General features: G+C 45.6%; 1 long non-coding RNA gene and 1 other non-coding gene across 2 annotated transcripts; both read left to right on the top strand.

Moving 5' to 3' along the window:
• The first annotated feature begins 465 nt into the window (after nt 1-465).
• LOC121447486 lies at nt 466-12,406 on the top strand. The gene is made up of 3 exons (XR_005974184.1): nt 466-1,049; nt 8,958-9,099; nt 10,902-12,406. It is a non-coding gene; the product is annotated as an uncharacterized LOC121447486 (long non-coding RNA).
• LOC121447738 lies at nt 12,066-12,134 on the top strand. The gene has a single exon (XR_005974261.1). It is a non-coding gene; the product is annotated as a small nucleolar RNA U54 (small nucleolar RNA).
• Nucleotides 12,407-12,888: the final 482 nt, after the last annotated feature.

Raw genomic sequence — 12,888 nt, 5'->3', positions numbered from 1 at the left:
TCTGCTCTGGGAGCGAAAAGTGACTCACGGTTTTGGTGTCTTCCTACGTAAGAGCTTTTGGTGGGGGGGATTCCTTGGCTTGCTGACAGACAAGGAAGGATGCAGCCAGCAGTGAGGTTAAAAAAAAAAAAAGCCAGGATTCCTTTCCAACCGCCTCGCCGAGGATGTGCGCACCCGTTCGGTTTGATTTGAACAGCTTGCTGCTCTAAATGGCATGCGGAAGGAGGATAATTAAAAAGGCCAGCATCACTTACTAAGTGAGTAAACACAAAGCCGTTCCAAACGTGCTCTCCAGCTAATGAGAAGCTGTGATTTCTTATACTTCAAGGCAAAACAAGACAGGGATGGGGGCTCAGCCGAGGGGATGTCTGCATGTGGATGTTGGTGGGGGTGGGTGGTGGTCCTCGGTGATGGAGATAAATCGACTAATTGTTGGCGATGTTTAAAAAAGGGATTACTGGAAAGACGGTGAGATGATGACAGGAAGACATCTTGGATCAGAGCCAAAAAAATAATAATCAAGGCAAATCAAGTCTGCAGTTCGGGGAAAACACCCATGGCTTGGGAAGCTCCGATGGGAACATGGGAACCGCTGGAGTTCCTCAGCTGAGTCTGGGAATATTGTTGTGGGCACGAGAAGACAAGATCAGAAAAGAGTCATGGCATGCCAGTTTACACAGCTATGCCTCATGCTGAGAAAACAAAAAACAAAACAAAAAAAATCCCAAACCAAATCCACACCAGACCCAAACAGTGAAAGCCAACATATTCATTCCTTTGCATTGGAGCCTTTCTGCTGGCTCAGAATCGCTCCACCTATTTAAAGGGACTCCAATGTGTGCCTTCTGCTAGGAGTTGCTCCTCCTCCTGCTTGTCTCCAGGAGCTGCCTCCACCATCACAAAAGGATACTGGGAAGAGGAGTTTGGGGAGATTCAGTTTTCCATTGGCGGGGCTTTCGGCAAACGTGCCAGGTGATCGTCTTTGCCATTTGGACCGACACATGGCAGCTGGTTTGGGGAGTCTTCTGTTGTCACCCAGCTGTGGCTTGGTGAGTCCCAAACCAACCGTGAACTCTTTTTTATACAGTGTTCTAAACACACATGGACAGAGTGGGGACCCCCAAGGAATAAAAACAGTTGGATTTTCTTTTCTCTGGGTGTTCAGTTAATTGAGCTATACAGTTCTCTTTCCCACAAGTGGAAATGGGACTTTCAAAACATCCTGGATATGGTAGTTAAGATAACTTCCTACAAATGGGGGTTTTTAACTTTTACCTTGCTTCTTAATTTGGGCTCCTTAATATATCTCAAGTTTCCCCGAGCAGTAGAAAGAACATTCCTGCAGATTTATTAGAGCTCCAAAGAATAGGGACTAAATCCAGCTATGGATGGTTACGGTACCTCTCTGGGTGCCGTTAGTGTTCATAGAGACCTGTGTGTGTCTGTGCTGTTTGTGGGTACATGTGTAAGCGTCATGTGCAGGGCGTGCTTACATGCATGTGGCTTGGGGTCTGTGTGTCTCTGGAAGAGGGAGGGAACGTGTGAGGTTGGGGCAGACTGGATGCTTGGGTATTTATGTAATTCATGCAAAGCATGTTCTATGCTGCTGGGCAGACAGCCGCCCATCCCTGGACTCTGTGGCTAGGGAGGGCCTGCACAGACCTGATCTGAATGCTAAATGAAAGAGACAAAATTAGCATACTAACCAAGGACGTCAACCTCTCCTCACAATCAATAAATGGCCGTCCCCCTTTCTCTAAAACCAGCACAGTCATGCCCGCCAGCCACTTAACTGTGTCCTCGGCCGGATCCTTTTGTTTGTTTGTTTGTTGTTGTTGTCTTGTTTTTCTTTTTGTATTTAATGAAAGACTGGAAATTCATTAATGAGAAAGGAAAGAGGGGCTTCAAGGGGTTGTAATGGAAACAAATGATCCTCTTTAAACCTCATAACAGCCAAATCCAGGGGGGTGGGGCTTGCTTTCTCCTCAGTGGCTGGAGAATAGGAAATTCCACAGACAACGGACCAATTGACGAAAGCCAAAGAATGTGCTGCTAGGGAATAGTTTTGCTACGTGGCACAGACCAGCCATGATCAACACGTCTGTGTTAATAAACCTCAGTGAGATTTAGCATGCTAAGGCTAAATGACAGGTGTGGTCTACCAGATGGCTTCTATTCAGGATCAGGCACAGGTTATCAAGGTTTCTCGACCTTAAAAGGTCAGAAGAATATCTTGGAACCTTTTGAGCAATTGCTCCTGACCACCCCCTCACCCTGTTTTTTTTGCAGAGTCTCATTTTGTAGCCCAGGCTGGCCTGGAAGTCATGCTGATCTTTCTCTCTTAGATTCTAAGTATCAGGAGTCCAGGCATGAACATCCTCAGTAGGCTTGGCTCTACCCGCTCCCCCTCCTCCTTTTTTTCCTTGAGTCAGGGTCTCACATAGCCTAGGCTAAGCCTCAAATTTGCTATGAAGTTAAGGATGCCCTTGAACTTCTGATCTCCCTGTCTCCACCACCCAAGTGCTGGGATTGCAGGTGTGCTCCAACCTGATTAGTTTTATGAAGCCCTGGGAACACAACCTGGGGCTTTGAGTAGGTTAGGCAACCCTTCTTGCTGAGCCATGTCCCCATTTCTTGCCTTTACTTTTGAAGTAAAAAAAATCTTTTTTAAAAACTATGCATTGGGTCTTTTGCAAAACAGTAGTTGCTTTTATTTTGATCTCTGCAATACCGAGGTAAGCAGAATGCTGGTTAAGAGCTGGCCAGGTCACCCAAAGTACTGGGTTGGTGAAATGCTTCCTTTTCTTTTCTCATTTCTTTAGTGTTCCAATAGGTGCTAGATTTCTTTCTATCTCTTCTCCCCCCCCCCCTTTTTTTTCTGATACTAAAACTAAACCTTGGGCCTTGGATGCACTAGATAAGAACTCTATCATTGACTTATATCCCTAAACCCTCTTTTTGACTTTTCTTTTAAATTTGAGAAAAAGTCTTAACAAGTTACTCAGGACACCGTGAATTCACACAGTAGCACAGGAGGACTTTGAACTTGGGATCCCTTGCAGGTCTATGCCAACAAACTTGGAACCTTATTTTATTTTATTTTATTTTTAATTTTGATCACTTTATCCTTAGAGACAAATTTCTGTTGCATTGTTCTTTGCTGGTTTGCTTTTAAAGTGTGGTCACATATTCTGAAATGCTCAAGGATGAGTGACCCAGTTTCAAGAGACAATACACAGGAGAAGGGCTGGCTAAGGTGATCTAGAGAGCAGAGAAAGCCCTTACCCCTATCTGGCATTTGGGAAAATAAAAGCCCTTCCCCCTGTTGCCTGATTTTCCAGTGTTCCAACAGGTGCTAGAATTGGTGCATTTAAATAGAAAAATACACTAATTTTAACTTAAAAATACCCTACTGAGGATTGACTCAAGGGCCTCATACATCTCAGGCAAGCTATTTCCATTGAGACACATGCACAGCCCCGAACATGGTTTAAAAAGCTAGGTGCTGGAGGGAAGGCTCTGTGGTTGAGAACATTTGCTCTTTTCGCAGAAGATCCTGATTTGGTTCCTAGCACCCACACAGTGGCCCACAATCATCTGCAACTCCAGTTCCAGGGATCCTAAGGCCCTCTCTGCCTTCTGGAGCCACCAGGCACACACATGACACACATTCATATATTCAGACAACACATGTACATAAAACAGAAACCTTTAAAATAACCTAAAAATGGACCAACCAACCAACAAAACCCCAAATGCTACCTGTGGCTTAAATAACTCATACTTGGCATATTTTTAATGGTATATATTCTGCCACTTTGAAGTTATTTCATTTGTTTTTGTTTTGTTGTCTTGAGACAAGGTTTTATTATGTAGACCCCATTGGCCTGGAGCTCACTTTGTAGCGCAGGCTGGCCTTGAATTTACAGAAATCAGCCGGCCTCTGCTTTCCAAGTGTTGAGCTGAGAGGCCCACCCAGGTTGCGGCCATTGTTTTGGTCTAAAAGACCTAGCAAGGGTCATTTTATGTTTTAGTAATTGAAAATACATTAAGCACAACATGGCAAACATCATGGAAATCCTTGCTCTATTGGCTTAGGAGGAAAAGGTTAAGTAGAAACAATAGGGAGGAGGGAAATGAAAAACACCTCAAAGCAGCCATGCTGATTCCAGTTTATCTGAGGCAGTGGCCTTCACAAAGGTTTCTTTCCTGACTTCATAACTTGGAAGATTAAATATATAGAAATGAAGAAATCTCTCTCTCTCTCTCTCTCTCTCTCTCTCTCTCTCTCTCACATATTTTATCATCTAGCCCAGGCTGGCCTTCAGTTTGATATCGTTTTACCTCAATCCCCCAAGCGTCGGAGTTCTAAGCATAAACCATCATATTTAGCTTCTCTAGTACTTTTAAAAGTCATTTATGGTTAGGATTACCTTAACTTTCTTCTCTTTTTAATTTGATTATTTTTGTGTGTGGTGTATATGTGTGTATGCATGCGGGCATACAGCCACAGGTGTGTGCATGGGTGTGCATATTCGTGCATGTGGAGGCCAGAGGTTGATGTTGGGTGATGCCGGCCTACTCTTTCACCTTAGTTGTGAGCCAGGGTCTCTCGCTGAACCCGGAGCTCACTGATTGGCTAGACTGACTGACTAACAAGCCCTGGGAATTCACCTGTCTCTCTCTACCTTCCCAATCACCAGGGCTACAGACTTGTGCCTTGTATTGGTTTTTTATGTGGATACTGGCGATCCGAACTCAAGTCCTCACAGTTGGGTGGCAAGTCTGAGTCATCTCCTTAACCTCAACATTTCCTTCCTTCCTTCCGTTCTTTTCTCTCTTTCTTTTTTCTTTCTTTCTTTCTTTCTTTCTTTCTTTCTTTCTTTCTTTCTTTCTGTTTAATGTGTCTTATCCCTCTTGAGTAGTTAGGGGGGTAGAAACTAAGATGAAACTTTCCAGAAGAGAAAGGGCCTGCCTGAAGTCTGTAAGGAAGCTTCCCTGGTGCTTTTCCCACAGGAAAAGGCTCTTTGGCAAATGGCAAAGGGCAAATGGCAGCGAGAAGGCCCCTGTTCTCACATGGTGACACCTCACGATCATACGAGGCTTTTCCAGTCTTCAAAGTTCTCTTCACACATATCTCTTGCTTCCCCCTGCAGCCAGCGACACACATGGCTTGCTATTTCGTGACTTACTGTGCAGATGGCACGCTCAAAGACAGAACTTGCCTAAGGGGACGCTAGCGAGAAAGCCATGGTGGTGCATCGGGGTCTGACTCTGACGTGATCTAGTCCTCTCTGAAAGGTTTTGTTAAAGACACCCTCCTTTGAACTCCTGACCAAAAGCTCATCTGCCTTCCTCATTCTGAGGCTCGCATTGTGCGGGCTGTGTTGTTTGTATCACGTTCTCTGTGTCCTGTTAGCTATAAGCAACCATGGCTACACTACAGTGGCTACAGCAAGCGGCCCACCAACCTTCTAATCTCTAGGATTTGCACTCACATCCTTTGAAAGCCAAGTGCAACCATCAGCCGATCTACATTTGCTGTTTGAGGGGGAACCAAGTGCTGGGGAACGAACCCAGGACCTTGTATATGTTAGGCAAACAGACATTCAATCCTGAGCCATGGCCTTTCCATATTTTCTTATTTATTTAAACATATTCCATGTGTGCACACATGTGTATGAAGGTGTATGCGAGAGTGTCAAAAGAGAGCCTATCAGAGTTGGTTCTCTCTTCTATTATGTGGGTTCCAGGGATTGAACCCACGTGGCCAGGTTTGCAGGCAAGCATCCTTACCCACGGAGCCATCCAGCCAGCCCCTTTCCACTTTATTTTGAGACAAGGTCTTGCTAAGTCATCCAGGCTGGCCTTGAACTCATTCTGTAGCCCAGGTACAGACCCCTGCCTGTCACTGACCTCTTCACTTCTGTGTACTTCCTCATGAACATGCCTCCCGGCCCCTCAGGGTCAATCACACCACGCTTCTCTTCTCACTGTCCTGGGATTCTGTCTACCTCTCCTTCCTCCACCATACCCCCCCTCCTCTGCTATATCTGCCATTATTCTATCCCTTGATTCACTTCTCGGCACCTCATCCCTTTTTTTCTCTCTTAGCTCTGCCTGCCCCGGAACAGGCCGGCATCCTTCTGTTCTCAGGTGTACACAGCTCGCCCTGCACAATGTACGGCGACCCCAGGCAGCTGACTACCGCTTTCCTCTCCGGGTGGCCTTTGCCTGTATTCTCACTTCTCTTTTCTTGGTCTATTTCCTCAGTGGTTTCCCCCAAGAGCTAGACTGCTCTCTTCATCCTCAGATGTACCCGGCCCATGATGCATTCATTCTCTGTACCTCTTTAATTGAGCCACCACAGGGAGTGCAGAGGGGATGGTTCTGATGGCCTCTGTGGCATCCTTCAGAGGGTTGCTTCTTCCTACTTGGCTTTCAAGGTTACTCACGATCCAGGCATCACGTCCCCCTTGCCTTCTCTCTTATACATCTCCCATGTACTCCATGCCCCTTAATTCTGTCATGTTTCTTCTTCTTTACACTAGGATGGTAACCTCTACCACTCCAGGAGGGAATGGTCACACCCTACTTACTTAATTTGCCGGATTCCTCCACCTTCAAGTCTCCGGTCCATCAAGAAGCTTATGCTCCGCCTCTAAACCTCCACCTGGCTTCTGTGTGACCACAGTCCCCTCTGTACCACCCTTGCCTGTAGCGTTTGTCCTGTGATTACGGTGGCCAAGTTTTCCTATTGGACCATGAGCTGCATAGAGGTGGAGTCTTCACATTTACCCGTGTGCCCAGCACCTGGGCACAAACTAGGAGCTTCATAAAACAATGTTATTATTTCTATTTTTAACTCCTGTTTCTTCAGCTGGAGGATTACAAGGTCTCCGGTGGAATCAGGCCGAGGGAATGGCGGCCATCATTTCCTGTAGACAAAGAGGGATTTCCTATGGTGCCGTTCTCACCTACATCAGTTTTTTATTTTTTTATTTTGGACTCTACAGGTGTTAGTTGATGCAGTAGGAATTTTGGAGTTAATTAAAAGCCCCACTTACACCAAACTTTCTTTGCAGAGTTCCTGGGAGGAAGCGTGGAAATTAGCAGTTTAAGGTGACCATTAGGGCTTCTCTTGAGTCAGGCCTCAGGGAGCTGGTTCACCCTGCTATTTATGTTTCTACTTCCCTTTTGCCCTCTTAAGTCTGATTGTGTCAACAAGGGTACAAGCGCCTGAGGTCAGGGACTGCTTCTTTGCTTGTCTCCCAGAGCAGATGCAAGAGGAGGGGGTGGGGTTCAGTATGAGGGTGGGGGAAATGTGGGGGAATCAGAACAGTGAGGAGGAGATTCACCCATGCTAACAGGAACACTGAGGTTGGTCGGGAAGATCTCTTCTTCCCTGAAGCAGAAAATGGTCCCAGGGCTGGGTGGAGGGTTCACAAGGTCACAGCCCTAGGTGAGGAGCTCTGGGCTGCCTAAGGCTGCTAACCAAGGAAGAGTCGGTGCTCTCCGTGACTCCAGGGACAAGCCCTCCCTTACTGGTTGCTCATGCCCCAGGGGCCAGCATTACTTCTGTGTGCACAGGGCAATATTAACTGGATCCATCAGGAGATACACACACACACACACACACACACACACACACACACACACACACATATTAGAAAAGGGTTTGGATTTGAGAAGAGGATGGGAGGCCACAAGGGGAGTTGTGGGGGCAGAAAGGAGTGGATATAATCAAGACGTACTATATCATGTATAGAATTTCAAAAATATTAAATAACTAGAATAGAAAATGACACGGCATCATTGGTACCTCACCTCCCTGACATTATTAGGACCCCCTAAATACATTGATTCTTATTATTTGCTGTTGTTTTGATCTATGAAGTCACTGCTGATTCCGAATTAGTGGATAAGAAATTGCTCTTGGTTACTCTTAGGCAAAGACTCTTAGGATCACCGCACTTTCATCAAGTATGTGTGTCTTAGGACATCTTATTAAATACGACAGTTACTTCATGAACAGTGAATTCAGCCACCAGCACGGTAGCTCAGGCCGGAGTGAGGAGTTTTCTTTTCTTGGGCATGCTAGCTATTATTTGTGTGTCATGTTTGGGGGCAACTTAACAGTGACGTCACCTTAGCAATGATGTCACCAACCCGAAATGCACAATGTGAGAAATGGAGCCCCAGGGCAAGAGCCTGGTTTACAGAATCAGATGGAGCCACCTCGCTTGGCTGGGGACTTGTCACTTCTCTTCTCCACGCCCGCGAATAACCAGGCAAATGCCATACATTTGGAGTCACAGCAGAATTTTAGGGGGTGTGCAAATTCCCCAACACAGGATCTACAATATGAGGCTGACTGCACAACCCAAGAATACCCGACAAAAATGAGAGCTTTTTCTTTTCTATTTTTTCCAATAGACTATGAAGACCTGGCTCATAGAACAGCCCTGACTTTGACATTTATTATGTAATTTGCTTAAATCTTGTGTTATGTTTCTGACGTGTAGTGTATACATGTATGTATATGTGGGTGTGCAGGTGTGTGTACCAGTCTGGTGCATATGTGTAGGGCCCAGAGGAGGACATTGATTGTCCTCTGTTTCTCTCTGCCTGACTGCCTTGAGACAGGGTCTTTCACTGAATGGGGTGCTTGGTGTTTCCTGGGGACACTGGTGGCTAGCGAGCCCTACATGTCCTTCCGTCTCGGTGCCACTCTAGTGGTGGGGTTACAGGCTCATGCAACCACCCCTAGCTTTTTACGTGGATACTGGAGATCTGAACTCGGGTCCTCATGCTTGTATAGCAAGGTCTCTGACCTACTGAGTCACTTCTTCAGGCCCAAATTGGCTTTCTTAGAAGCTTTACTACTCATTAAATTAAAAGTTGTCTGGATTTGTGAATGGATATTGGTTTTGGTCTCCCCCCCCCCTTTTTCAAAGGTACAAAACTGGTTTGCTGGGATGAGATACACAGCTTGGGTGATGATCATATTCCATTGGCTGCTAAAAGAAGCCACCCACTGCTGTCCCTCAGCATCAAGGACTCAAAGATGACCTCAGGAAAATGTCTGGGCCTTGAAATGTAAGTAAGAGTGTAAATATTTGCCTTGCAAGGTATCCTTTTGAGGTAAAGCACAGGCTCTTTGAGTCACATCTTTCCTTACATCTCATGTAGCAAGCTGCTGCTCAAAAATCCATTAAAGCTGTTTCCCTCCACTCCGCTCTCCTCCTCCTTTCTCTTCACGTCTCCTTTCCTATTCCGGAGTTCAACAGATGACATCCAAAGCTCCCCTCCAGCCTGCACGCCCTTCCCTTTTTCCTCTGGTTTTCCTTTCACATCCCTCTTCCTTTTCCTTCTGTTTTTCATCACAGGGTCTGTCTAGGTAGTCAGTCCCCTTCAAACTCGGTATCCCTACTTCTGTCTCCAGAGTGCTGGGATTACAGGAAGCACTGCCAAGTCTGGATCTGAGAGTGCTCTTTGGAAAGGGACTACTTCTTTCTGTCATGTTCTGCAGCAATTCGCCAGACAACTCCTTTGGAAAAGGGAGATGCCCCTGGAGATATAAGCCCCGGATCTTGGGAAGGATTATGCAGTAACAGCCCAGCTGGATGAGGCTGATTAGTGTCCAACAAGCAGGTCTTATGTGGTGGAGTAAAGGCTGAAAGAGGGCAGTTTCACGGTGCCCGAGGCTCGGCCGTTAGTTTGGAGCTGTGAGTTGTAGAGTGAAATGGGACCATTCTGGAGAAGATGCTGGAAGAAGTGGGTGGTACCATGGGATGACAGATCATTCCGGCAAAAAGTTCTGCCTAGGAGGGCAGTGGTATTAACAAAACTGTGGCAGCGTAACGAGCTACAATGGCAAAGCAGAGTCCAGAGTCTGAGGCATGAGCCGTTGAGAGACGAATCTACCACCCTGAGGGCATACAAAGGAAGCCGAGTGCTGGAGGTGGCTGCAGAACCATCAAGGTTGAGACAGTGCCATGGTTCAGACTGGTTGACCTCGCTCTGGTCAGCAGAGATGGGTTCTAGGACAAACTATCAGGATTTGGGTTAGACAGGACCAGAGGGACTGCTGAGCCTTCACCTTCTTCTTTACATAAGAGGTAAACTTTGTCAGAAATAGCTCATATTGAGCCAACGGCAGTCTTTCAGAGAAAACAGGCAGATCCTCCCCTACCTCCATCCCCGGGTTCTACTCTCTGTCTCCCTCACCCATCGCCCTCATCCCACACATGGCCGGCTGAAGCTGTGACCCACAGTAGCTGGAGGAAGAAGCAACCCCCTCAGAACATCTGCTGTCTTTAAGCTCCCAGGCTAATAGACTCAGGTGAAGTGCGGCTTGCTAAGCTATTATATTTGCATTTTATATTGAGCCTGCCTGGAATCCTCTCTTTGGTAGATGGAATTGATATTCCCGTCTGATGGCAGATGCTAAAGTATGAAGAGCTTCCACGAGGTTTTTGCCTCAGTGATATACTGAATATATAGAAAAGTACCCCAATGGAGCATCCAACATTTTGGCCTTTTGTCTGTCCAGCCTGTTTAGTGGCTTAATTTGGACTTACAGAATAACCTCATTCACCCCAGAACCAAGCAATGAATTATGGAACCAATAATAGCAATAGCAATCAAATGCTCTAAGAAATCAGAAAAAATAGCCAATGAAGTCATAGATAGCATGGAACTCCAGAGGCTGCAGAGTCTAAGTGTCATTCTTACTTGGACTAAAGCTGTGCGTGTGTGTGTGTGTGTGTGCGCGCGTGCACATGTATGCAGATACATATTCACATTCATGTACAAGCATGTAGAGGGCAGAGGTTAAAATATCTTCAAGCAAATATGTAAATATCCTTAACATCTCTTCCCCTTATTCTTTGAGACAGGATCTCTTCCTAAATCTGGAGTTTGTTGATCTGAGTAGCCTGACTGGCCAGCAAGTGCCAGGATCTGCCCGCCTCTGCTTCCACAGTGCTGGACTACAGATGTTTACAAGGATGTTGGGGATTTGAACTCAGGCCCTCAAGTTTGTACAGCAGGCACTGTATTCACCAAGCCATCTCCCCAGAGTCCAAGGCTCCCTTTGAGCACCAAGTCTGAAGAGTGCTGATGACTGGGGGCCCTGGAAGATTAACTGCACGGTGGAAAGCTGCTCCTCATGGAAAGCAAGGCTGGGAAACTGGATGTGGGCTCTTCCATCTTGGTTTGCACGGGACACTCACAGAGGCTTCCTTAGCTATTCTGTTCCTTACGGGGAATGGGTAGATGCGACCAACAGAGGAGGATCTGCCTGTCTGGCTCTGGAAACTCACACTTATTTCTTTAAAGAGTCCACGAGAGAGACGATCTGAACTCACAGGTGGAAGGCAAGTGCTGAAGGCACACACAGAATTTTGAGAAGTATTGAGTGCTGTACCAAGAGAGTGTGAGCACTCACTAGCAGCGTCCTCACGGATTCCCAGAACCATGGGGGTGGCTGTGCAGCTGTGGAAAGGATGTGCTAGGAATTCCTGTGATTCCTATTGGTATTCAGCATCTGGAGACTGCTGTGGTCTGGCTTCCTTCTTATGACCAGGTGCTCGGAGGAACAAGTCTTGGCTAACAAAGGGCTCCTCAGCCACAGCTCTTTATCTCTTTTCCCAGACATGACCTCCTCAAATGAATTTAGAGCTGGGAACACAGGGATCAAGACAAGAAGTCTGCAAGTGATGGACTATGAGTCTGGGATCCAGGCTGGCACCCACTGAGGCCTAAGGCACTGGGTGATCCAGGATTTGGGCACAGCTTCACCATACCTCATTTAGAAGCGGGCTTTCTCCCAGCTGAACGGTGCCTCAATGAATGTCTATTTCCTGTCAATGCCACCCCAGTTATTAGAAAGGCGAGCAGACAGTAGTAACTACATGTTCTCCTTCTTAATACTCGGGTCTCAATGAAAGGCTATTCATTTAGATATGACACTCTTGAAATAAGCAATAAATCGAGGTTTGCCTTTTCATTTTTAAATCTTGCAACTGACTTCAGTTCCTAGACAATTCAATTCTATACAATGGCGATGAGGAGGATACATACTGTGTTGAACTATGGCGATATTTCTTATATGCTACTCTGAGCCGGAAAAAAAAATTCCACACAAACTAGCAATTCTAAAATGCCTTAGTTGTTCTAGACTGGTTGAAAAGCAGGTGTTTTAGAAATCCATAAAATAGTATGTGTAATATATATTATTATATGAACTTATTATACTATGTGTATAAATTATATAACATATGTATGTTGTCTAGAGGGGAAATGGATCTCTTTCTATTCATATCAGATGTACATATTTTTGAAGCTTCATAGGCGCAAAACATCAGTATGTGTGTATATGTACACATGTGTCTATGTGTTTCTCTGCATATATGTATGGGTATATACCATGCTTATATATGCATGCATTTTTGTGTATGCTTACATACATATTATATAGATAATGTATCTCTCTTTGTGTGCTTACATGTGTGTGCATATGTACTGTGCATGAATATGAGCATGCCCATGGAGTGTATGCATATGTGGACTGCGGGACAAGGAAGGCTCTATAGGAGGTACCTCCACTATATAACCCATCCACACTGGAGTATACTATATTACTGAGCCCACGAATGAGATTGGCCAAAAATGGTGCACTCCATCTTTATGTTGAATGAAGTTTTTTTCTTTTAAAATTGAAAACCATTTTTTTTTATTCCAAAAGACTGAGAAGGATGGTACTTTAAAAATAATTCTAGTCATTTGAATTTAAGACCCTGGAAAAAGAGCTCCATCTATGATCCAAATCTCTCTTCTGGCCCAGAGCCCAAAGCATTTTCATTAGCCGGAGAATGGATACCA

The sequence above is a fragment of the Microtus oregoni genome, unplaced genomic scaffold (assembly GCF_018167655.1).
Source record: "Microtus oregoni isolate MIOR12 unplaced genomic scaffold, Mior012 000004F_ref0000308, whole genome shotgun sequence".
NCBI classification, from domain to species: domain Eukaryota; kingdom Metazoa; phylum Chordata; class Mammalia; order Rodentia; family Cricetidae; genus Microtus; species Microtus oregoni.
Note: the sequence above shows the minus strand (reverse complement) of the source record. Positions and strands in the feature narration are given on the sequence as shown.